This window comes from Misgurnus anguillicaudatus, chromosome 22 (assembly GCF_027580225.2).
Source record: "Misgurnus anguillicaudatus chromosome 22, ASM2758022v2, whole genome shotgun sequence".
NCBI lineage: Eukaryota > Metazoa > Chordata > Actinopteri > Cypriniformes > Cobitidae > Misgurnus > Misgurnus anguillicaudatus.
In genome coordinates, this window is record NC_073358.2 from 2138864 (window position 1) to 2164079 (window position 25216).

Consider the following 25216-nt stretch of genomic DNA (forward strand, 5'->3'; position numbering starts at 1 on the left):
AGTTAACTATTTATGCTGTGAGATTTTATTTTAAGATTTTTAAAGTGTATCTGACACATGGATGGGTGTCTCTGGGCTAATATGCCCCGGCTATCCACCGACTTAACAACCTGGCCTGAGATAAAACCTGAAAGCGTGTGTCTCACTTTTGTTTTAAGTGTTATTTGCAGTTTTAATATTTTTATAAGATTTTCTGAGATAAGCTTGATCTCTATTTGAAGTTTGCTTTTGCACACGCCACCATTTTAGAAATGCATTGAAGTACACAGATAGTATCGCGAGAAGATGACGTACACGCGCACTCAACTGCATCTCTCTTAAACAAAAATTCACAAATTACATCAACACCAATAATTGTCACTAGACTTGCTGATATAATTGAAACAATAATTAATTTAGATTTAACTGGATTTGTAAATTTGTGAAAGACCACAGCGTATTATATGTCAATGTGCGTCAATATTGTGTCAATTATTTATTTAACCATTTCTTATTAATTATGCAACTTAAACTTGAAACAGATGCGAATAATGACATTAGACACTGAAAAGCTATTGATAAACTTTTTAAGTAAATGTACAAAGCACATCGTTCAAATTAAACATTTATTAAATTATTTAATTTAATTTATAATATATGTAATAAATAATAAATATTAAAGTAATGTATCTACTGAAATTTATTAAATCATTAACTGTCACATCATCTTCAGGCTTCAAATACTTTTTGCTCCCGGATTTCTAATTGGTTTACAAGCTATGGCGTCACTTAATTCTGCAGGCAGCTATGTGAGACTGATATGATGTCTGTTCAGGAGACAATATCGCACCAAACTTGCACAATTTCTTAAGGTTTATGTTTAGTACGAGGAATAGTGATCTGAAATAAAGTTTACCAAAATATTATTAAGGATAATCTCTTTTTGTTTATATTTTTGCCCATTTTACCTTTTATTTAAACAGTGATAGAGGAGAGGACAGGGAGGAGAGAGGGGTCGCCGAAAGTGCGAAAGCACCACATGTCGGAGCGCTGCCCAATAATAACTTCATCGGCTCCGACGAATATAAAAAAATGTTTATTTCTTTTTGTGAAATAGAAAATACAGAAAACATGAAGCCTACGCGTTACACTAAATTAACTGTTTAATAACACTCCCTCTTAATTTATTTATTTACTTACTTATTATCACTTTTATTATTTTATTAGTAGCCTATATTATTCTCTTTTGTGGTTTTAATGTAATTATATTTTATATTGTTTACTTATATTAATTGCGGGTTGTAGAGCTTGAAATATGTATAAGTGTATTTTAATGCTTTTTTTAAATGTAAGTACAAATGTACACAAAGTATATATTTTTTAAATGTTAATTTGTGTAAAGTTTTAAATCGAAAGTCATAATAAACAAGCATTAAATGAGGTGTAATGTACATATTGTTAGACGTATGTTGTCATTTACAACATTTATACAGTTATTTAAATGCATGCTGGTGACAGTTTTACCTAAATTTTAATTATTCTTTTTAAAAGCTCAGACTAAAATGTACAATATCCGTTTAAATCTTTCAATATTTCTCTGTGTGTTTGCTACCTTAATTAATTTCGAAACACTTTAAACTTTAAAGTTTGTAAACTGATAAAAACAAATGTTAATGTGTAAAACAGTTTGAATCGGTTTGAATGAATGAAATGCTAGAATCTATTCATAGACGGACATTTGCCGCCTTAAAATATGTTACATTTAAAGTCATAAGAATCCAATTTTTATTTAATGTTAAAACCAAGCACACTAATACAATATTAAACATTCCTTTTTGCGAACAAAATATATGGCGATTTATTTATTGAAGTCAACACAAATAGCAAATAATACTGAAAGGGCGTGTAAATATTAAATTATTAATACGATAATATTTAAAAAGATGTGATCATTTACTTTTCAAATGTTATAACAAAATATCTAAAGGGCGCTTTATGAAAAATATTAATTCTTTTAATATCCGTGTTTACTATTGGACTGAAGAGAATTTTATTGTTGAAGACTTTTTATCTGATATAGAAAAGATAGACAATTCCCGATATTCATAAAGCAATTATAAAAAATTATATATATGTGTGTGTGTTTGTGTTTATGGTTTCCATGGTTTAACTACAGTTAACAATTTTTAATGTTCGAAAGGTGACGCTGTAATGCAGTGATTATTACGTCAAGTTTCAGAGGCTATAAAAGACAGCACGCGCTTCATTATTTCGTGGGTTTTCAGTTCGGCGTGGTTTGGTTCTTGTTTACAAGTCCAAGGCGATTTTCTGTGTTTTTCCTGGTTGTTTGTTTGTCTTTGTGTGTTTTGTTCGTCATGTTTCCCGTCTTTGTTATTGACAGAGGATCACGACGATTCCCTTCAGCGGAAGAGCTTTCTGCTGCTTTGAATAACGGGTCGACTCTCCTGTTTGTTAAGGAGAATCGGCCCGTTGTTGCAATCAGCAGACCTCTATCTGCTCCTGAGTTCACTGAGCCCTCCGTCCCTGTGTCACAGGAGGAGGTGCTCAGTGAACCGGGCAGTCCGCATGAGGGAAACACAGTGGATGCTGAGGTTTCGGTGAGGCCGTTATCTACAGCAGAGGAAGCCTGTAAGTTCATACATATTCACCTCTGTAATAGTCCAACAATATCTGTGACTGATGTACAAACAAAAAACACTGAGTGAAATGTGTGAGAGAGAGACACTGTTAGCAAAAGGACTTTTTAATGATTAATAATATTCCCTTATGAATACTGATCGTTTTGTTTTTTCAGTTAATTCACTTTTTTTAATAATTATTTGAAGTTTTAAAGTGTTTTGCTGTCCTTCACCACCATATGACACTGAATCTCAGATTGACAATCCTGAATGATATGCTGGATTAAAGGATGGTCCTTGAATCCTTAATTCTTATGTGTTCTTTTCACATACAGGTCCAGAGGAGAAGGCCATGGTCAAGGTTGAAGACACTGAGGAGGAGGCGTCAGAGTCTTCTCCTGATCATGTGCTTTCTCCAGTGTCTGGTTCAGGCTCTGTCACCAGCTCTCTTACTGAAGGGTAACATAAGACTAAAAACTCTTTGTAATAGATGTCTGTACTCATGTGTCTAACCTGACTTATTGTTTTGATATATTTGTCGGATCAGGAGTTCCTCTGTTGTGGACGACGAGCCTCCACTCAGCATCCAACCAGTGCTGTCGCTGCCGTGGATCGGTGAGGTGGTCCCCAACGAGGACATGAAGCCACCAGCTCCCACGAAAGGTGTGAACGCACTTGATTTAGTATATTTGTAGCATTATTTTGTTATCATCAAGTTGTTTAATTTAACCTCTTTGCTTTGTTCCCATAAGGTTTTCCAGTTTGGAAAGACCTAGGGGACACGGTGGACCTTCATGTCGCTCATGAGGAGACCACACCACCATCGACACAGGCAGCCGACACACATCAGGTGAGATTCTGTCTGCTTGTTTCATCTTCAGAGAGTTTTTATAGAGACTCTAGAGGAATTATGTTATCACTAAAGTAAAACATCACATTTCAATACCAGCCCGAGTTATTAACAGTAACTAACACATAACCTAACTGATGATGATGTGATTTCTAGGGCGATGCTCTCAGCTTTGTGATGTCTGCATTGACACCAGCTGATCGAGCCGCCGCTCCCCCATCTCCTGCGTTATCAACAGCAGAGGAAGCCTGTAAGTTCAGACATTTTCACCTGTAATCTGTCCAACAATATCTGTGACTGATGTTTAAACAAAAAACACTGAGTGAAATGTGTGAGAGAGAGAGACACTGTTAGCTAAAGGACTTTTTAATGATTAATACTATTACCATGTCTAACCTGATCATTATTTTTTGCAGTTAATTTATATATTTTTTGAAAATAATAATTATTTGAAGTTTTGAAGTGTTTTGCTGTCCTTCACCATATGACACTGAATCTCAGATTGACAATCCTTGATGATATGCTGGATTAAAGGATGATCCTTGAATCCTTAATTCTTATCTGTTCTTTTCACATACAGGTCCAGAGGAGAAGGCCATGGTCAAGGTTGAAGACACTGAGGAGGAGGCGTCTTCATCTGATCATGTGCTTTCTCCAGTGTCTGGTTCAGGCTCTGACTCCAGCTCTCTTACTGAAGGGTTACATAAAACTTACACAGCATAAACTCTTTGTAATAGATGTCTGTACTCATGTGTCTAACCTGACTTATTGTTTTGATATATTTGTCGGATCAGGAGTTCCTCTGTTGTTGATGACTGGAGTGAGGTTGAGCCCCTCAGCATGGAACCAGTGCTGTCGCTGCCGTGGATCGGTGAGGTGGTCTCCAGAGAGGAAATGAAGCCACCGGCCCCCGTGAAAGGTGTGAACGCACTTGATTTAGTATATTTGTGAAAATAATTTTGTTGTCATCAAGTTTTTTAATTTAACCTCTTTGCTTTATTCTCAGAAGGTTTTCCAGAATGGAAAGACCTCTGGTACACGGTGGACTTCAGTGCATCTCGTAAGGAGACCACCACACCACCATCCACAAGTGCAGGCGGCCCACATCAGGTGAGATTCTGTCTGTTTGTCTCATTTTCAGAGAGTTTTTATAGAGAGGAATTAACGTAATCACTAAAGTAAAACATCACATTTCAATATCAGCCAGAGTGTTTAACAGTAACTAACACATAACCTGATGATGTGATTTCTAGGAGAACATCAAGGACCACGAGACTAAAGATCTCAAGGCGAGGGCGGAGATTTTAGTCTTTGATGTGGTCCGTTTCTTCGGATGTGGTTATGTTTCTGCAGAATTCCGGTAAGGACTCACAGATCTTCAGTTGTTTTGTTGCAGTAACATTTTTGTGTTTTGACATCCAGCGATTAAGTGACGCTGATCAGATGCCTAATTAATTGTTAGAGAGCCGAGATAGTTTACAATGATAATTTTTCTCCCATGCAGATTTAAGGTAGGGCGAGCATTGGTGGACTTTGCCCTGACCTCTGAGGAGGCATGTAGTCTCGTGAGGAAGACTTTGGACCGGGAGATGCTCCGCCTGCGTAGAGAAGAGAGTTCGCCCCAGAAATTGATTCACCTTTACAGGTTCATAAAGAGGTATGAAGATCTTTCTCCTGCCACATCTGTCAAGAATGTTTTTCAGTTGGCAAACAATGATGATAACAAAAGCGAATCAGTACATTAGAAGTCATACAATTTAGATTGATGCTGCGCTTAAAGAGAATCTTATTAATGTATTCAGTTTGGGCAAATGTATTCTTCCATTTCTTATAGATTTAGTTACAATATGTTAGTTTTGTCTGTATGCAAAAATAAACAGCAATTTCTTAAGCACTACAATCATTGCAGAAACGGTACTCACAGTTTTTTCTATGCGTTTCTAGGTATCCCATGATTTTTGTAGGCATGAAGTGCCAACTTTCTTCATGGGTCCTCGAGGATCTTTATGATTCAGACCTCTCTTCAGAGGATGAATCTGATGAGGTTGTACCTGCTGCTGCCCCTGCTCCTGCTGACCCTCCAGCAGTGATCCTTCCCTCTCCTCCTCCTGCACCTGAACCTGCTCCTGCTGACCCTCCAGCAGTGATCCTTCCCTCTCCTCCTCCTGCACCTGCTCCTGCTGACCCTCCAGCAGTGATCCTTCCCTCTCCTCCTCCTGCACCTGCTCCTGCTGACCCTTCAGCAGTGATCCTTCCCTCTCCTCCTCCTGCACCTGCTCCTGCTGACCCTCCAGCAGTGATCCTTCCCTCTCCTCCTCCTGCACCTGCACCTGCTCCTGCTGACCCTCCAGCAGTGATCCTTCCCTCTCCTCCTCCTGCACCTGCTCCTGCTGACCCTCCAGCAGTGATCCTTCCCTCTCCTCCTCCTGCACCTGCACCTGCTCCTGCTGACCCTCCAGCAGTGATCCTTCCCTCGCCACCTCCTGCTCCTGCTGACCCTCCAGCAGGGGTTCCACCCTCCCCTAGTGTGTCTCAGTAAGTTAAACAAATTCTGTCACTTTTTATCTGTTACTATTATAATATTACAATAAGCTGCTGGTAAATGTTTGCAGAAACAGTTCTTAAAAATATTTAAATGTGTTTTTAGACCTTCACCTCCAGATGGATCGACTGCTCCAGTTGAGACGCCTCAGCCCCAGACGCCTCCATCCTCTCAGGTAGATTGTGAACATTATTAGTGTCAATATTAATGATAAAGAAGTTTCATGTAAATGTTTTATTTCTGATTGTTTTACTTACAGCAAAATAAAGCTGACGAGGTGGAGGACATGGAGGTGGAGACTAGTTTACCATCTCCGTAAGTTTATAAAAGTTTCTCTAAATGCATCTGTAACCAGTCTAGTATTACCTTTAGCTGTGTTTTTAGGTCTTCTTCGGTAAACTTAATATTTTATTGTTTAAATGTTTGCAGAAACAGTTCTTAACAATATATTTAAATGTGTTTTTAGACCTCCATCTCCAGATGGGTCAACCGCTCCGGTTGCACCTCCTCAGCCACAGCCGTCTTCATCCTCTCAGGTAGATTGTGAACATTATTAGTGTCAATATTAATAATAAAGAAGTTTCATGTAAATGTTTTAAATCTGATTTATTTACAGCAAAATAAAGCTGATGAGATGGAGGACATGGAGGTGGAGGCTAGTTTACCATCTCCGTAAGTTTATAAAAGTCTCTCTAAATTCATTTTTAACCAATCTAGTATTACCTTTAGCTGTGTTTTTAAATCTTTAACAGTAAACTTAATATTTTATTGTTTGAATGTTTGCAGAAACAGTTCTTAACAATATATATAAATGTGTTTTTAGACCTTCACCTCCAGATGGCTCAACCGCTCCGGTTGCGTCTCCGCAGACGCCTCCTCAGCCCCAAACGCCTCCATCCTCTCAGGTAGGTTGTGAACATTATTAGTGTTAATATTAATGAAAAAGTGAAAGAAAAAGTAGTTTCATGTAAATGTTTTAAATCTCTAATTGTTTCACTTACAGCAAACTAGTGCAGATGAGGTGGAGGATATGGAGGTGGAGACTAGTTTACCATCTCCGTAAGTTTATAAAAGTTTCTCTAAATTCATCTTTAACCAGTCTAGTATTACCTTTAGCTTTGTTTTTAAATCTTTAACAGTAAACTTAATATTTTATTGCTCAAATGTTTGAAGAAACAGTTCTTAACAATATACTTAAATGTGTTTTTAGACCTCCACCTCCAGATGGGTCAACCGCTCCGGTTGCACCTCCTCAGCCCCAGCCGTCTTCGTCCTCTCAGGTAGATTGTGAACTTTATTAGTGCCAATTTTAATGATAAAGTAGTTTCATGTAAATTAGTCTTTAGCAGAACTTCTGTTAATTCTGTTAAATTTGTTTTAATAAATGTGTTTTAAATTTAAAATTACAGCAAAGTAATGAGATGGAGCTGACGTCAATAATGGCCAGACTCTGTCTCACAGAAACTGATATTAAAGCTCAGTAAGTTTATCATAGTCTGTCTGTTTTAGACTTTACATTTTTTATTTGCACAAATGTTTACAGAAACAGTTCTTAACAATATATTTAAATGTGTGTTAGACCTTCACCTCCGGATGGGTCAACCACTCCGGTTGCGTCTCCCCAGACGCCTCCTCATCCCCAAACGCCTCCTCAGCCCCAGACGCCTCCTCAGCCCCAGCCGTCTTCATCCTCTCAGGTAGATTGTAAACATTATTAGTGTCAATTTTAATGTTAAATTGTTTCATGTAAATTAGTCTTCAGCAGAACTTCTGTTAATTTTAATTTGTTTTAATAAATGTGTTTTAAATCTAAAATTACAGCAAAGTAATGAGATGGAGCTGACGTCAATAATGGCCAGACTCTGTCTCACAGAAACTGATATTAAAGCTCAGTAAGTTTATCATAGTCTGTCTGTTTTAGACTTTACATTTTTTATTTGCACAAATGTTTACAGAAACAGTTCTTAACAATATATTTATATGTATTTATAGACATTCATCTCCTCACGGGCTGTTGGCGGAGGTCACGCCACCTCAGGCCATGTAAGTTTATCAAAATCTCTCTAAATTCATCTGTAACCAGTTTAGTATTACTTATATTAAAATGATTAATGCTTATATATTACATACTTTATTTTTTACAGTAAAGTTAAATGTTATCAGAAACAATTCTTACAGTATCTTTATTTGTATGTGTAGACTTTTACCTCCTCACAGACAAGCGCCTCCTCCCGCCTCACCTCCACAGTGTTGCGCTTTTAAGCGTCCGCCTCCTCCGTCACAGGTAGATTTAAACCGAAGCCTTCAGCAGAACTCAATATTCATTTTAATTTGTTTTAATATACGTGTATTTAATCTTCAGGATGAGATGAAGCCGACGCCAAAGACGGACAGTCGGAATAGGCTGTCGGCTGAGGTCACGCCGCCTCCGGCCCAGACACCATCGTCCACTCAGGTAGATTTAACCAAAGACCTAAATGTTATTTGTGACAATTAAATTGAGAATTTAATTTCTTTTATTAAATCTTTCATTGTTTTATTTACAGCAAAATAAAGCAGACACTGCCGTGGCCGACTGTTCTTCAGTGTCTCAGTAAGTCTTTATTTCAGCATTAACCTGTTATATTATATTTAGTTTTTTATTTGAGATATTTTAGCGCTTGAATGTTTGAATTCTCACAGTGCTTTTATATGTTTATAGACCTTCAACTAATAACAGTCGGCCAATCCGGCAAGTGTCTCCTCCCACCTCTCCTACAAAGCGTCGTGCTCCTAAGCGTCCGGCGTCTTCACAGGTAGATTAAAACTGAAGTCTTTAGCAGAACTCAATGATCATTTTAATGTGTTTTAATATACGTGTATTTAATCTTCAGGATGATCCGGATGAGATGGAGCCGACGCCAAAGAGGCCCAGACTGTGCAATACAGATATTAAAGCTCAGTAAGTTTATCATAGTCTGTCTGTTTTAGACTTTACATTTTTTATTTGCACAAATGTTTACAGAAACAGTTCTTAACAATATATTTATATGTATTTATAGACATTCATCTCCTCACGGGCTGTTGACTGATGTCACGCCACCTCAGGCCCAGTAAGTTTATCAAAGTCTCTTTAAATTCATCCCTAACCAGTTGGTATTACGTTTAGCTGTGTTTTTACATTTTTTACAGTAAAGTTATCAGAAACAGTTCTTACAGTATCTTTATTTGTATGTGTAGACTTTCACCTCCTCACAGACGAGCGCCTCCTCCCGCCTCACCTCCTCAGCGTCGTGCTGTCAAGCGTCCGGCGTCTTCACAGGTAGATTAAAACTAAAGGCTTTAGCAGAACTCAATGATCATTTTAATTTGTTTTAATATACGTGTATTTCATCTTCAGGATGATCCGGATGAGATGGAGCCGACGCCGAAGAGAAAGAGGCTAAATGGGCTGGCGGCTGAGGTCACGCCTCCTCCGGCCCAGACGCCATCATCCTCTCAGGTAAATTTAACCGTTTAGACCTAAATGTTATTAAGTGACAATTTCATTGAGAATTTAATTTCATTTATTAAATCTTTGATTTTGTTTTATTTACAGCAAAATAAAGCAGACGCTGGGGAGGTCGAGTGTTCTTCTGTGTCTCAGTAAGTCTTTATTTCAGCATTAATCTTTGTTAAACTACATTTAGTTTTTTATTTAAGATGTTTTAGCGCTTGAATGTTTGAATTCTCACAGTACTTTTATATGTGTTTATAGACCTTCACCTCCTCAGAGACATATACCTCCTCCCGCCTCTCGTCGCCGTCTTTGGCGTCCGGCTCCGTCTTCACAGGTAGATTTAAAGAGAAGGCTTTAGCAGAACTAAATATTCATTTTATTTTGTTTTAATATACGTGTATTTAATCTTCAGGATGAGATGGAGCCGACACCAAAGAGGGCCAAACTTAACAGGCTGTCGGCTGGTGTCACGCCTTCTCCGGCACAGACGCCATCATCCGCTCAGGTAGATTTAACCAAAGACTTAAATGTTATTAGTGACAATTAAATTGAGAATTTCATTTCATTTATTAAATCTTTGATTGTTTTATTTACAGCAAAATAAAGCAGACACTGCCGTGGCCGACTGTTGTTCAGTTTCTCAGTAAGTCTTTATTTCAGCATTAACCTGTTATATTACATTTAGTTTTTTATTTGAGATGTTTTAGTGCTTGAATGTTTGAATTCTCACAGTGCTTTTATATGTTATAGACCTTCAACTAATAACAGTCGGCCAATCCGGCAAGTGTCTCCTCCCGCCTCTCTTCCTAAACGTCGTGCTCTTAAGCGTCCCGCTCCATCCACTTCACAGGTAGATTTATACCAGAGCCCTAAACAAAACAAATTCAATTAAAAAAGTTATTTGATGTCTTAAATCTCTATTTGTTTTATTTGCAGGAAGCATCTGAAGGCATGGTATCAGACGCCAAGAGACCCAGACTGGATGGGTTACTTTAAAAAAAAAAAGAAGAAGAAGAAGAAGAGACCCTTCTTCACCTCCTCAAACCCCGAGCAGAAAATAAATAAAAATATTTTGATATTAAACAGAGTAGAGTAGTGGAGAAAACAAAAATGAGAAAGATTGTTTGTGACGCATTCATTATGTTCATTTATTGTGTCAAACTTAAATGTAATGCGATTATCAGCCGCATCAAATGAAAAGAGCAAAAATCATGATCAGGTTTTACCAACATTTCCATCATCCACTAGAAAGCACTTACAGCCAAACTTACTGTAAACCTAATAAGACAAAGAACCAAGTTAGGTTGAAATCACTGAGAGAGAAAGTTAACTTAGTCTAAAGTTTCTCTGTTCTCCTTTAACTCCTTTAGTAACACTAAACAGACAGATCACATATGAGTTCAAACAACTAACTTAAAATCAATTCAAGGTCTTTACATCTTCTAACAATCTGATTACGAGGTTAAAAGATCAAAAAGGTTTTCAAACGTCTCTCTACAGCTTATGACGTATAATATATGAGAGATTTCTGACTGCAGCAATAACTTATAAAACATAACACTTATTTTTATTATCATAAGCAAACATTGATGTTTATTGGTTATGACGTGGACGACTAATGAATACATAAATCATTTCTGAAGAGTTTGTTTTGAATAAACACAGTAAATAATCTTTTATTTAATATCTAAAGGTGAAAACATCTGTAAGAGAGATCTGTATATGAGCTGTTGACTGTTAATGTTTGTATATAGCACATGATTCACATTGTTTTCTTTATCACACTGCATTCAGGGATCTTGATGGCCACATAAAGGAGGTGACCTATAAATCAACACAACATTTTATTCATCTGTTTCAGAGGTAAGTCATTTTATTACAAATGTTACTTTATAAAGTCACTGTTTTATTATTATAAGTCATTTAAAATGATAAACATCCAGTGATGCTCTGAATGAACTGAGATTTATTGAACACACAGTGTTTCTGTTCATCTCATGTTATTCTTGAGTATTTATAGATTAATATTTCATCCTGAAGAGTCTTTAGTTTGATGAGATTTATAAAAGAGAGATCAGCTTTAACTCTGGAGATGAACCGCGGGAGGAGCGAGTCAAGAACAAGCAACACACACAAAACATTATCTCACTATCTTGATAACTTATGATTCACTACATGTTCATATCAATGATGAATTCATGAATTCAGCTTTAAACAAACACACACACACACACACACACACACACACACACAACTTCACTGTTACTCTGTTTCAGGGTTTATTTTAGTTAATGATATTTATCTTCAGAGGACGTCTGTGCATGCGTGCACTTATGATGAGCGTTCAGCAGCACATATTTTGTGCTATATTATAATGTTTAAGCACTTTTATTACATTTACAGATGCAAATATCAATTGCTGTCTATCTCTGTCTGTTTTCTTTTTGAAAATAAAATATTTTTTAATAAAATGGATTGTTGTTTGTGATTGGACTGAATACTATACACATACATATGTTTATTATTAATATATCTCCAAATATCAGTGGATGCATAAATTAAACACAAGTTACAATTCAATCAGTTACTGAATGTTACAATAAAGTACATTTACACATCAATTCAAAACAAACTCATCGCTCTCTTTTACTTATTAGATATTATGAGATCTCAATTTATAATAAATGTGTGTGTAAATACATTGTCAATATTGAGCCAGAAACTTTAACCTATACTTGTCCTCTGTACATTTGATCTATAATTGGTCTTTTTCTTTAAAATGGGCCTTTTGCAGCTACTTTCCTGAGCTATCATTTTTTGAGCCAAATGATTAAATGATTAATGACATATTATGTTACTATGGGCACTAATGTAACATTTCCATTCTCCACTTCTGTCACAGCAGATTATTCAATGCAAATGAATTATTATTAGTGTAGTGCACTGAAAAAGCATTACACAAAATTATTGAAAATCTGTAAGGACTGTAAAGTTTGCAGTTGCTTTAAAAAAACATAGGTCTCCCATTTCTGTTCCTGGAGGGCAGAAATCAGTCTCAACCCCAATCAAACACATCTGAACCTGCTAATATCACAGGGCTGACAACGTTTGAGTTTATCTTGGAGTGAGATTTAATGGGGGGAGAGGGTGTTTGAGGGTTTATAGAGGGTTGGCATCTTGGGGTGGTTATTAAATTATTTATTACAATTATATTTCACTAATTGATTATTAAATAATAAAATCATTATGTGTGATCTTTACTAAAATAACCATTTGCCAAACAACTTATTTGATAACAGTGTGGATTTTTTGCTCTTTCTCTATTGAATTGTTGCAAAAAAGGTTTGCATTACAAATGCAATTACATTTTTTAAATTAAATTGAATTAAAAGCTTTTACTGAGTTTAAAGTCTATTATCATTTTTATGTGTGTGTACTATGGATAATATAAATACACACACATACATGTATTATATATTTAAAAAGTATTTACATGTGTATACGTTTTTAAATATAGGCTAAATGTGGCACTTCCTCCTCACAGCAGCAGTAATGTGCATTGGTGAAAGATGGATACAGTTAACACTCATTTATACATCACTCATTATATTATCAAAAATAGTGACAATAATCCAAATTCAGAAAAAAACTGTCACAATCTTATAAGATCGGTAAAATTGTACATTTGCATCAGGCTTAAAAAACAAACCTCACTCGGATTGAATCAAGAGCGTATCGGTGACGTAATAACTGTGACGCGCATGAAAAAAATAAAATATTAAAATAATAAAGATATTTTTATTTTTGTACAAATATTACCTCCAACAAAAAGTATGGGATTTTGAGTGAAAAGCTTTAATAAACAAATCTACATTAACGTACTGGTTTATTTTGCAGAAATATGACAGTAACAAGCCCGTAGGCAGGGGGGGTTCGGGTGGTTCGAACGAACCCCCCCTCACTGCAAAAGGTCCAGAATTTAAGTCGTTTTTTCCACATAATTATTGTCATCATTGTTTAAATCAATGCTTACGACAAATATTCTGGGTTGCTGTTTCAAATTAATATAATACATTATTGAAGCTGGATACATGACCGTACTCACCATTGAGGTCCACGAGGTCCGGATCTCGATCAGCATGTGACGTCTAAGCACCGCGAGACTGATTCAATAGTAAATGACTAATATGCTTTTAAATAGATCTCGCGGTAGTGTGATGTCACAGGCCAACAGATCTGAGCAGCACCCCAATAAGTAAGATAAAGTCAAAATTATTCCGAGATGACCAATAAAATCAAACCAGGCAGACAGAAGTGCAACACAGGGGTCAGATGCGCAGTTAGTGAAAGTGCAAGAAAGATGTAAGTAATCAAACTCTGACTATTATACAGCCGTTTATTGACGAGAAATATGAAACGCAGTGACTGTCAAGGTGATAAGACACTGCAGCTGAGCACATATGGATGTCCAAATTTAATGCGCTGCTTTAACTCCCTCCAGTAATTCACTTCCCGGAATTCAGCGTGTTTATTAACAAAATTCAACGCCACTCTTTAATTATTTAAGATATCTTTTTTACTGTATGATTCACTGTATTGTACAGGACTGCTGCGAAGCTTGAACTTGAAAACGGGACGTATCACGTGCACGGTGCTTCATCCACCGGTAACGCGCGTGCACGGAGTTTAAATGAGCGCACGTTCATCTTTTGGCTTATATTTAAATAACAAAAGAAGAGAAAATCACTCACTGGTCCTGACTGTAACTTCTTTCTAGTGTTGAGCTCTGCTATTAAAAGTGAGTTTAAGGTTTATCGTGGAATTTTGATTTTCTGAACAACTTTTGCTAAAGTTACTGCAGTTAACAAGAAGCCTTTTGATCATTAACAGACAGTAAATCAGATGTGAGAATTTTAAAATTAAGGCTTACCTTATGTTTACATCTTACACAGCTAGTATAATGCAGGGCAAGAAGAATATTAATCTAATGTGGGGTAATGTGAAGTAATCATAGATTCATTTATGCTTTTTTTAATAATTACAGTTTTCTTCCCTGCATATTATGTATTTCAGCATATTAAGTGTATAATTTTGAATTAATTTAATAAACTAATTATTGATAGCCTTTAGTTAATTCACTAAAATGATTCTATATTCAGTAAGCCTATGTTTACTTTACTGACATAGCCCAGTGTGCCCATGGTAAAATAATGATTAAAATGTATTCCTAATGACCAACACAAATCTTCTGCATACTGACATAGTTTAAAAAATCTATAGTTATTTGATTCTTTGGTTTTCTGATGTTTTAAAATTCATATATTCCTGGGGTGCATGCCCTAGAAAAATACATATATGGACCTTGGTATTTATAAAATCCTACGTACAGCCCTGCTCATAATTAAATAAAAAAGGAGGAGGAAAAACTGTAAAAAAGGTCCACTTTTTGAAAAAAAGAACCCCCCCTTTCAATAGGCTGGCTACGGACCTGCAGTAATACCACACAGTATCAAAACAATATTACAGGGCTAGTCAACTGGCGGCCCGCTGTTCACCTTTGGCCGTTTCTTTCTCAATCGGAAGGCTGCAGCCTCCGGAGGTCGCATATGCAGACTGCATACTTCATCAAGATTAAGTTAACTGAGCATTACATTCACAAATCATAAGCATATTACAACAATTTACGATTAACTAAGAATAATAGTCAACTTTATAATTGTTAAAATTCTGAAATAAGACTTAATCATTCATGTATGCAGCCTGGAAATGCGACCTCCGGAGGCTGCAGCCTTATTGAGAAACGGCCATAGTCTGATTTAAATTCAGCGTGGTTATTTTTACCTTACCACTGTACAAGACAACACAGAAAGGGGCTGTGTGGGGTGCCAACCATCTGCGGGTGCGTACTTATTTGATCCAATTCGAGCTTTGGATGCATTAAAGAAAATAAACTTATGCGACTACACCGCATGTGACGTGGCGACCGGAAGTGATGTATTTCAGTGTGTTCCAATCAAAACTGTGTGCAAAGTTAAAATGATTAATTATTGTTTGTTTTACTTTATCAGTAACACTCGAATACTCTAATTACTGGTAAGTAAATTATTAACTATATATTCGTAGATTAAAGGTTCTCTCCTATGACAGATTTACGATTAAACTACATTTTCTTTACGACGGCCACTAGGGGGCGAACACCCGACAGTTATATCTGTTTAATGTACAATGGAAAGGCTGTTTAGCATATCTATAAAATATTAAAAAAGAAAACATGTAGTGCATTTTTAGTCATTAGGAGAAGACTGGCTATATGTTGTGAGTACTTGACATGTAACAATTAATGAAAGTAAACAGTTATGAACAAAATATGTTTAGGAGTGTTGATCTCTTACACTTTTACTATTAACATTTGGCTCTTACATGTTAAACTGCAATTGTTTTTAAAATATTAATAAAGAAAATATGAGTTTCCAGTAATTAAAAGGCTTTCAAATTTCAATTTTTTTTTAAAAGCATGTTTTTAATATGTTTTTTTTTTAAATTTACTATAACAAAAGTAACAAAAATGACAACAACACACACATATATGGTAAAAGTAAAAAATATATCAAAAGTAAAAATAGGGGTAAAAGTTTGGCCCGCGTCATATTTATAATTTTAAAATCTGGCCCCTGAAGAAAAGTAGTTGAAGACCCCTGCAATATTACATACATAATTTTGTGGTAAAACGACCCCCCCCACACACACACACACACACACACACACAAAAAATCAACCAGACCAGACAACTTTCACACCAGATTCGTGTGAAAGTTAAAATAATTAACAAATGATGTTTTTGAAAACTTTTCATTATTTATAACTGTGTTAAAGAAGTTCAAAAAAGTTTAAAGATCTTTGCACAGTTAATTTGCATCCCCCTCATGTGCTGCGCCCCACACAGCATATCCCGTTTTTGCCCCATATCGATTCAAAACTAAGTTACTCTGCCCACCAAAGCATGTAGAAGAAACTATTTCAGAAAAAAACATTTGCCGATTATAACAAAATACTTGTTTATTTTGAATGTGGTCGCTCAGGAATGGACTCCAGATTGCAGTCCTCATCTATGTTAGCTGAAGCCCTTTTTACATCACGAGAAGAAAACACACACAGCAAAAAAAGATTTTAGTTTGAGTCAAAAGTTAGAGACATACAACTATTTGTATTAGAAACTATGATGTAATATACATGAACATATATATATTTATAATTACAAATGCCTTATGTTTGCTAAATAACTTATGCTTATAATGCTCAGAATTGCTGATAATACTCATATTTCTCCCACATATCTTATTTTCTTGTTTTTAGTTTTTCTGTTCTATCCATCAGATTCATATCACGCATTTACATAACATGTCATGGAAAAATGAACACATGTAAATCTCGTGTCTTAGTCATTTATTTTACAATCAAAAACAGCTAACATGAAACAAAAACTGTAAATGCATGATGAACATGACAAGACAAACTTACTGTATCTGAGCAGCAGCTCCACTGCTCAATGCATCTCTGGTGACGCGTCTTTATTTTGATAGAGTCTGGTCTTTTTGCACCTCGCTCGTGCTCCTCATCACCTTCTCCAAAACAAAAAAGTAATCTGCAATCGACGATCCAAATCGGAGATATTTATAGTGATGGTCGTTTTCGAAGCACTGCTTCATGAGGCTTCGAAACATTTACGAATCTTTTGTTTCGAATCATTGGTTCGGAGCTTGTTTCAAACTGGCCCAAGTCACGTGATTTTAGCAAACGAGGCTTCATTACGTCATAACTGTTTCGAAACGTTTCGAAAATCCGATGGTTCACCACTAGGGGGAGTTGATCACATGACCAGTGTCTAATATGTTTAGGTGAACTCGGGTCAGTTTTATTCTGAAAGTTCATAAAACATTTATCCTTCTGACTAATAACACTGCCACTGTCTACTTTTTGTCTATAGACAGATTTAATGACAAAAATATGCATAAATAAAAGGGTAGTTAGTTTTATTCATTTGTTTGCCCTAAATTAAACTAAAAACACATAATAAACTTTTAACTATGTCTTAATTAAGTTAAATCATTTTTTAAACATATTTTAATACAAATCTTGCTATTATTTTGTTAAAAAAAGTGTAAAATGTTTGGGCATATCTGCTTTTACACTATTTTGACCAGCAGGGGTCGCCAGCGTGTGTGGTGTTTCGAACTGCTTCGGAAAACTGAATCAATTTTCGAAGCAATTGGTTCAATTGATTCGAAGCTTCGAAAAGCTTCATTTCTCCCATCACTAGATATTTATATCTAAACCTTATCATTTCTTTAAGCTCTGTACAACTAGCCATAGCCGCTAGCATAACAGCATTTGGTTGCGCAAGCGTACGTGTGTTTGCGCAGGTCTGCGCAGACGCACATTTTACCGACACAAACCAATCAAACTGAATCCTTGTAATCGTTTATGATTGGTTACTATCCCCATCAATCAAAACGTTGTTGGCTAGGCATTGGCTGGCTTTATTTTGGCTTCATCCAGTCAACACCTAAGGAACGCTAAATGACAGCTCGCTTACCCAATGATGCTCTCCCTGGGCATTTTAAATTCTCAAACCTTACATGATTGGACAAAACAGAAAAAGGCGGTGTCATTTTTTCGGGGAAGAAAATAACGGAGTAGAAAAAGATGACTTTTCAAGAATCGATATTTCATTGAAAATGAAAATTTGTTTTAATTGAAAATGAACATGATCGATCATACTAACCAGAAGCGCGCATGTAAACAAAGGCGGATCTTTTGGGATTTGTCCCTATTTTTCGTTGTTTTGGATTAAAATTGCGGGATGCATTTTAAAGAGTGGACACTTACTGGTGTTGAGATGATATGTAAGTATTGTCCATATTAATATGCGGTCCGTCTGCATTTCATTTAATCCTTTCCACTCCAGTGTTATGAAAAAACAAGATATGAACATGTAACAGTTACATGAAGGACAGAAACCCATAGATGGCCTACGCCCTTATGGCCCGCCCACGGGCCTGTGCGGGTTACGTTTAAATAATTGTGAATGAATAGTTTCATAGTTAACTATTTATGCTGTGAGCATTTATTTTACGTTTTTTAAAGTGTGTCTGACACATGGATGGTTGTCTCTGGGCATAATATTTCCCGGCTATACACTGACTTAACAACCTGGCCTGAGATAAAACCTGAAAGCGTGTGTCTCACTTTTGTTTTAAGTGTTATTTGCAGTTTTAATATTTGTATAAGATTTTCTGAGATAAGCTTGATCTCTAATTGACGTTTGCTTTTGCACACGCCACCATTTTAGGAATGGGTTGAAGTACACAGATAGTATCGCGAGAAGATGACGTACACGCGCACTCAACTGCATCTCTCTTAAACAAAAATTCACAAATTACATCAACACCAATAATTGTCACTAGACTTGCTGATATAATTGAAACAATAATTAATTTAGATTAAACTGGATTTGTAAATTTGTGAAAGACCACGGCATATTATATGTCAATGTGCGTCAATATTGTGTCAATTATTTATTTAACCATTTCTTATTAATCATGCAACTTAAACTTGAAACAGATGCGAATAATGACATTAGACACTGAAAAGCTATTGATACACTTTTAAGTAAATGTACAAAGCACATCGTTTAAATTAAACATTTATTAAATTATTTAATTTAATATATAATATATTTAATAAATAATAAATATTAAAGTAATGTATCTAATGAAATTTATTAAATCATTAACTGTCACATCACCTTCAGCCTTCAAATACTTTTTGCTCCCGGATTTCTAATTGGTTTACAAGCTATGGCGTCACTTAATTCTGCAGGCAGCTATGTGAGACTGATATGATGTCTGTTCAGGAGACAATATCGCACCAAACTTGCACAATTTCTTAAGGTTCATGTTTAGTACGAGGAATAGTGATCTGAAATAAAGTTTACCAAAATAATATTAAGGATAATCTCTTTTTGTTTATATTTTTGCCCATTTTACCTTTTATTTAAACAGTGATAGAGGAGGAGAGAGGGGTCGCCGAAAGTGCGAAAGCACCACATGTCGGAGCGCTGCCCAATAATAACTTCATCGGCTCCGACGAATACAAAAAAATGTTTATTTCTTTTTGTGAAATAGAAAATACAGAAAACATGAAGCCTACACGTTACACTAAATTAACTGTTTAATAACACTCCCTCTTAATTTATTTATATATTTACTTCTTATCACGTTTATTATTTTATTACTAGCCTATATTATTTTCTTTTGTGGTTTTAATGTAATTATATTTTATATTGTTTACTTATATTAATTGCGGGTTGTAGAGCTTGAAATATGTATAAGTGTATTTTAATGCTTTTTTTAAATGTAAGTACAAATGTACACAAAATATATATTTTTTTAATGTTAATTTGTGTAAAGTTTTAAATCGAAAGTCATAATAAACAAGCATTAAATGAGGTGTAATGTACATATTGTTACACGTATGTCATTTACAACATTTATACAGTTATTTAAATGCATGCTGGTGACAGTTTTACCTAAATTTTAATTATTCTTTTTAAAAGCTCAGACTAAAATGTACAATATCCGTTTAAATCTTTCAATATTTCTCTGTGTGTTTGCTACCTTAATTAATTTCGAAACACTTTAAACTTTAAAGTTTGTAAACTGATTTGTCTATAATAAAAACAAATGTTAATGTGTAAAACCGTTTGAATCGGTTTGAATGAATGAAATGCGAGAATCTATTCATAGACATTTGCCGCCTTAAAATATGTTACATTTAAAGTCATAAGAATCCAATTTTTATTTAATGTTAAAACAAAGCACACTAATACAATATTAAACATTCCTTTTTGCGAACAAAATATATGGCGATTTATTTATTGAAGTCAACACAAATAGCAAATAATACTGAAAGGGCGTGTAAATATTAAATTATTAATACGATAATATTTAAAAAGATATGATCATTTACTTTTCAAATGTTATAACAAAATATCTAAAGGGCGCTTTATGAAAAATATTAATTCTTTTAATATCCGTGTTTACTATTGGACTGAAGAGAATTTTATTGTTAAAGACTTTTTATCTGATATAGAAAAGATAGACAATTCCCGATATTCATAAAGCAATTATAAAAAATGATATATATGTGTGTGTGTTTGTGTTTATGGTTTCCATGGTTTAACTACAGTTAACAATTTTTAATGTTCGAAAGGTGACGCTGTAATGCAGTGATTATTACGTCAAGTTTCAGAGGCTATAAAAGACAGCACGCGCTTCATTATTTCGTGGGTTTTCAGTTCGGCGTGTTTTGGTTCTTGTTCACAAGTCCAAGGCGATTTTCTGTGTTTTCCTGGTTGTTTGTTTGTCTTTGTGTGTTTTGTTCGTCATGTTTCCCGTCTTTGTTATTGACAGAGGATCACGACGATTCCCTTCAGCGGAAGAGCTTTCTGCTGCTTTGAATAACGGGTCGACTCTCCTGTTTGTTAAGGAGAATCGGCCCGTTGTTGCAATCAGCAGACCTCTATCTGCTCCTGAATTCACTGAGCCCTCCGTCCCTGTGTCACAGGAGGAGGCGCTCAGTGAACCGGGCAGTCCGCATGAGGGAAACACAGTGGATGCTGAGGTTTCGGTGAGGCCGTTATCAACAGCAGAGGAAGCCTGTAAGTTCATACATATTCACCTCTGTAATAGTCCAAAAATATCTGTGACTGATGTACAAACAAAAAACACTGAGTTAAATGTGTGAGAGAGAGAGACACTGTTAGCCAAAGGACTTTTTAATGATTAATAATATTCCCTTATGAATACTGATCGTTTTGTTTTTTCAGTTAATTCACTTTTTTTAATAATTATTTGAAGTTTTAAAGTGTTTTGCTGTCCTTCACCATATGACACTGAATCTCAGATTGACAATCCTCCTGGATGAATCCTTAATTCTTATCTGTTCTTTTCTCTTACAGGTCCAGAGGAGAAGGCCATGGTCAAGGTTGAAGACACTGAGGAGGAGGCGTCTTCATCTGATCATGTGCTTTCTCCAGTGTCTGGTTCAGGCTCTGTCACCAGCTCTCTTACTGAAGGGTAACATAAGACTAAAAACTCTTTGTAATAGATGTCTGTACTCATGTGTCTAACCTGACTTATTGTTTTGATATATTTGCCGGATCAGGAGTTCCTCTGTTGTGGACGACGAGCCTCCACTCAGCATCCATCCAGTGCTGTCGCTGCCTTGGGTCGGTGAGGTGGTCCCCATAGAGGACATGAAGCCACCAGCTCCCACGAAAGGTGTGGACGCACTTGATTTAGTATATTTGTTAAAAAAAATTTGTTGTCATCAAGTTGTTTAATTTAACCTCTTTGCTTTGTTCTCATAAGGTTTTCCAGTTTGGAAAGACCTAGGGGACACGGTGGACCTTCATGTCGCTCATGAGGAGACCACACCACCATCGACACAGGCAGCCGACACACATCAGGTGAGATTCTGTCTGCTTGTTTCATCTTCAGAGAGTTTTTATAGAGACTCTAGAGGAATTATGTTATCACTAAAGTAAAACATCACATTTCAATACCAGCCCGAGTTATTAACAGTAACTAACACATAACCTAACTGATGATGATGTGATTTCTAGGGCGATGCTCTCAGCTCTGTGATGTCTGCATTGACACCAGCTGATCGAGCCGCCGCTCCCCCATCTCCTGCGTTATCAACAGCAGAGGAAGCCTGTAAGTTCAGACATTTTCACCTGTAATCTGTCCAACAATATCTGTGACTGATGTTCAAACAAAAAACACTGAGTGAAATGTGTGAGAGATAGAGACACCGTTAGCCAAAGGACTTTTTAATGATTAATACTATTACCATGTCTAACCTGATCATTATTTTTTGCAGTTAATTTATATATTTTTTTTAAATAATAATTATTTGAAGTTTCGAAGTGTTTTGCTGTCCTTCACCACCATATGACACTGAATCTCAGATTGACAATCCTGGATGATATGCTGGATTAAAGGATGATCCTTAATTCTTATCTGTTCTTTTCTCTTACAGGTCCAGAGGAGAAGGTCATGGTCAAGGTTGAAGACACTGAGGAGGAGGCGTCTTCTCCTGATCATGTGCTTTCTCCAGTGTCTGGTTCACGCTCTGACTCCAGCTCTCTTACTGAAGGGTAACATAAGACTTACACAGCATACAAACTCTTTGTAATAGATGTTTGTACTCATGTGTTTAACCTGACTTATTGTTTTGATATATTTGTCGGATCAGGAGTTCCTCTGTTGTTGATGACTGGAGTGGGGTTGAGCCCCTCAGCATGGAACCAGTGCTGTCTCTGCCGTGGATCGGTGAGGTGGTCTCCAGAGATGAAATGAAGCCACCGGCCCCCGTGAAAGGTGTGAACGCACTTGATTTAGTATATTTGTGAAAATAATTTTGTTGTCATCAAGTTTTTTCATTTAACCTCTTTGGTTCATTCTCAGAAGGTTTTCCAGAATGGAAAGACCTCTGGTACACGGTGGACTTCAGTGCATCTCGTAAGGAGACCACCACACCACCATCCACAAGTGCAGCCGGCACACATCAGGTGAGATTCTGTCTGTTTGTCTCATTTTCAGAGAGTTTTTATAGAGAGGAATTAATGTAATCACAAAAGTAAAACATCACATTTCAATACCAGCCAGAGTGTTTAACAGCAACTAACACATAACCTGATGATGTGATTTCTAGGAGAACATCAAGGACCACGAGTCTAAAGATCTCAAGGCGAGGGCGGAGATTTTAGTCTTTGATGTGGTCCGTTTCTTCGGATGTGGTTATGTTTCTGCAGAATTCCGGTAAGGACTCACAGATCTTCAGTTGTTTTGTTGCAGTAACATTTTTGTGTTTTGACATCCAGCGATTAAGTCACGCTGATCAGATGCCTAATTAATTGTTAGAGAGCCGAGATAGTTTACAATGATAATTTTTCTCCCATGCAGATTTAAGGTAGGGCGAACATTGGTGGACTTTGCCCTGACCTCTGAGGAGGCATGTAGTCTCGTGAGGAAGACTTTGGACCGGGAGATGCTCCGCCTGCGTAGAGAAGAGAGTTCGCCCCAGAAATTGATTCACCTTTACAGGTTCATAAAGAGGTATGAAGATCTTTCTCCTGCCACATCTGTCAAGAATGTTTTTCAGTTGGCAAACAATGATGATAACAAAAGCGAATCAGTACATTAGAAGTCATACATTTCAGATTGATGCTGCGCTTAAAGAGAATCTTATTAATGTATTCAGTTTGGACAAATATATTCTCCCATTTCTTATAGATTTAGTTACAATATGTTAGTTTTGTCTGTATGCAAAAATAAACAGCAATTGCTTAAGCACTAAAATCATTGCAGAAACGGTACTCACAGTTTTTCCTATGCGTTCCTAGGTATCCCATGATTTTTGTAGGCATGAAGTGCCAACTTTCTTCATGGGTCCTCGAGGATCTTTATGATTCAGACCTCTCTTCGGAGGATGAATCTGATGAGGTTGTACCTGCTGCTGCCCCTGCTCCTGCTGACCCTCCAGCAGTGATCCTTCCCTCTCCTCCTCCTGCACCTGCACCTGCTCCTGCTGACCCTCCAGCAGGGGTTCTACCCTCCTCTAGTGTGTCTCAGTAAGTTAAACAAATTGTGTCAATTTTTATCTGTTACTATTATAATATTACAAGTAGCTGCCGGTAAATGTTTGCAGAAAAAGTTCTTAACAATATATTTAAATGTGTTTTAGACCTTCACCTCCGGATGGGTCGACTGCTCCAGTTGAGACGCCTCAGCCCCAAACGCCTCCATCCTCTCAGGTAGATTGTGAACATAATTGGTGTTAATAATAATGAAAAAGTAGTTTCATGTAAATGTTTTATTTCTGATTGTTTTACTTACAGCAAAATAAAGCTGACGAGGTGGAGAACATGGAGGTGGAGACTAGTTTACCATCTCCGTAAGTTTATCAAAGTCTCTATAACTTCATCTTTAACCAGTCTAGTATTACCTTTAGCTGTGTTTTTTAATCTTCTTCAGTAAACTTAATATTTTTTTTTAAATGTTTGCAGAAACAGTTCTTAACAATATATTTAAATGTGTTTTTAGACCTTCACCTCCAGATGGCTCAACCGCTCCGGTTGGGCCGCCGCAGACGCCTCCATCCTCTCAGGTAGATTGTAAACATTATTAGTGTTAATATAAATGATAAAATAGTTTCATGTAAATGTTTTAAATCTGATTGTTTTACTTACAGCTAAATAAAGCTGACGAGGTGGAGCACATGGAGGTGGAGACTAGTTTACCATCTCCGTAAGTTTATCAAAGTCTCTATAAATTCATCTTTAACCAGTCTAGTATTACCTTTAGCTGTGTTTTTTAATCTTCTTCAGTAAACTTAATATTTTATTGTTTAAATTTTTGCAGAAACAGTTCTTAACAATATATTTAAATGTATTTTTAGACCTTCATCTCCAGATGGGTCAACCCCTCCGGTTGCGCCGCCTCAGCTACAGACGCCTCCACCCTCTCAGGTAGATTGTGAACATTATTAGTGGCAATTTTAATGTAGAAGTAGTTTCATGGAAATGTTTTAAATTTCTTATTGTTTTACTTACAGCAGCATAACGCAGACGAGGTGGAGGACATGGAGGTGGAGACAAGTTT

The 25216-nt window shown here is 36.3% G+C and overlaps 4 long non-coding RNA genes across 4 annotated transcripts; 3 read left to right on the forward strand and 1 right to left on the reverse strand.

The window, feature by feature from the left end:
- The first annotated feature begins 6494 nt into the window (after positions 1-6494).
- On the forward strand, positions 6495-6915 carry LOC141358942 (uncharacterized). Its single transcript, XR_012365491.1, has 3 exons — positions 6495-6546; positions 6627-6682; positions 6834-6915. It is a non-coding gene; the product is annotated as an uncharacterized lncRNA (long non-coding RNA).
- A 3166-nt stretch (positions 6916-10081) lies between these two features.
- Positions 10082-11720, forward strand: LOC129431469 (uncharacterized). Its single transcript, XR_012365458.1, has 3 exons — positions 10082-10131; positions 10239-10338; positions 10425-11720. It is a non-coding gene; the product is annotated as an uncharacterized lncRNA (long non-coding RNA).
- A 4806-nt stretch (positions 11721-16526) lies between these two features.
- LOC129431474 (uncharacterized) lies at positions 16527-17152 on the reverse strand. The gene is made up of 2 exons (XR_012365506.1): positions 17007-17152; positions 16527-16611 (listed from the first exon to the last, which is right to left on the reverse strand). It is a non-coding gene; the product is annotated as an uncharacterized lncRNA (long non-coding RNA).
- A 5852-nt stretch (positions 17153-23004) lies between these two features.
- On the forward strand, positions 23005-24144 carry LOC141359000 (uncharacterized). Its single transcript, XR_012365621.1, has 4 exons — positions 23005-23124; positions 23268-23374; positions 23519-23671; positions 23959-24144. It is a non-coding gene; the product is annotated as an uncharacterized lncRNA (long non-coding RNA).
- Positions 24145-25216: the final 1072 nt, after the last annotated feature.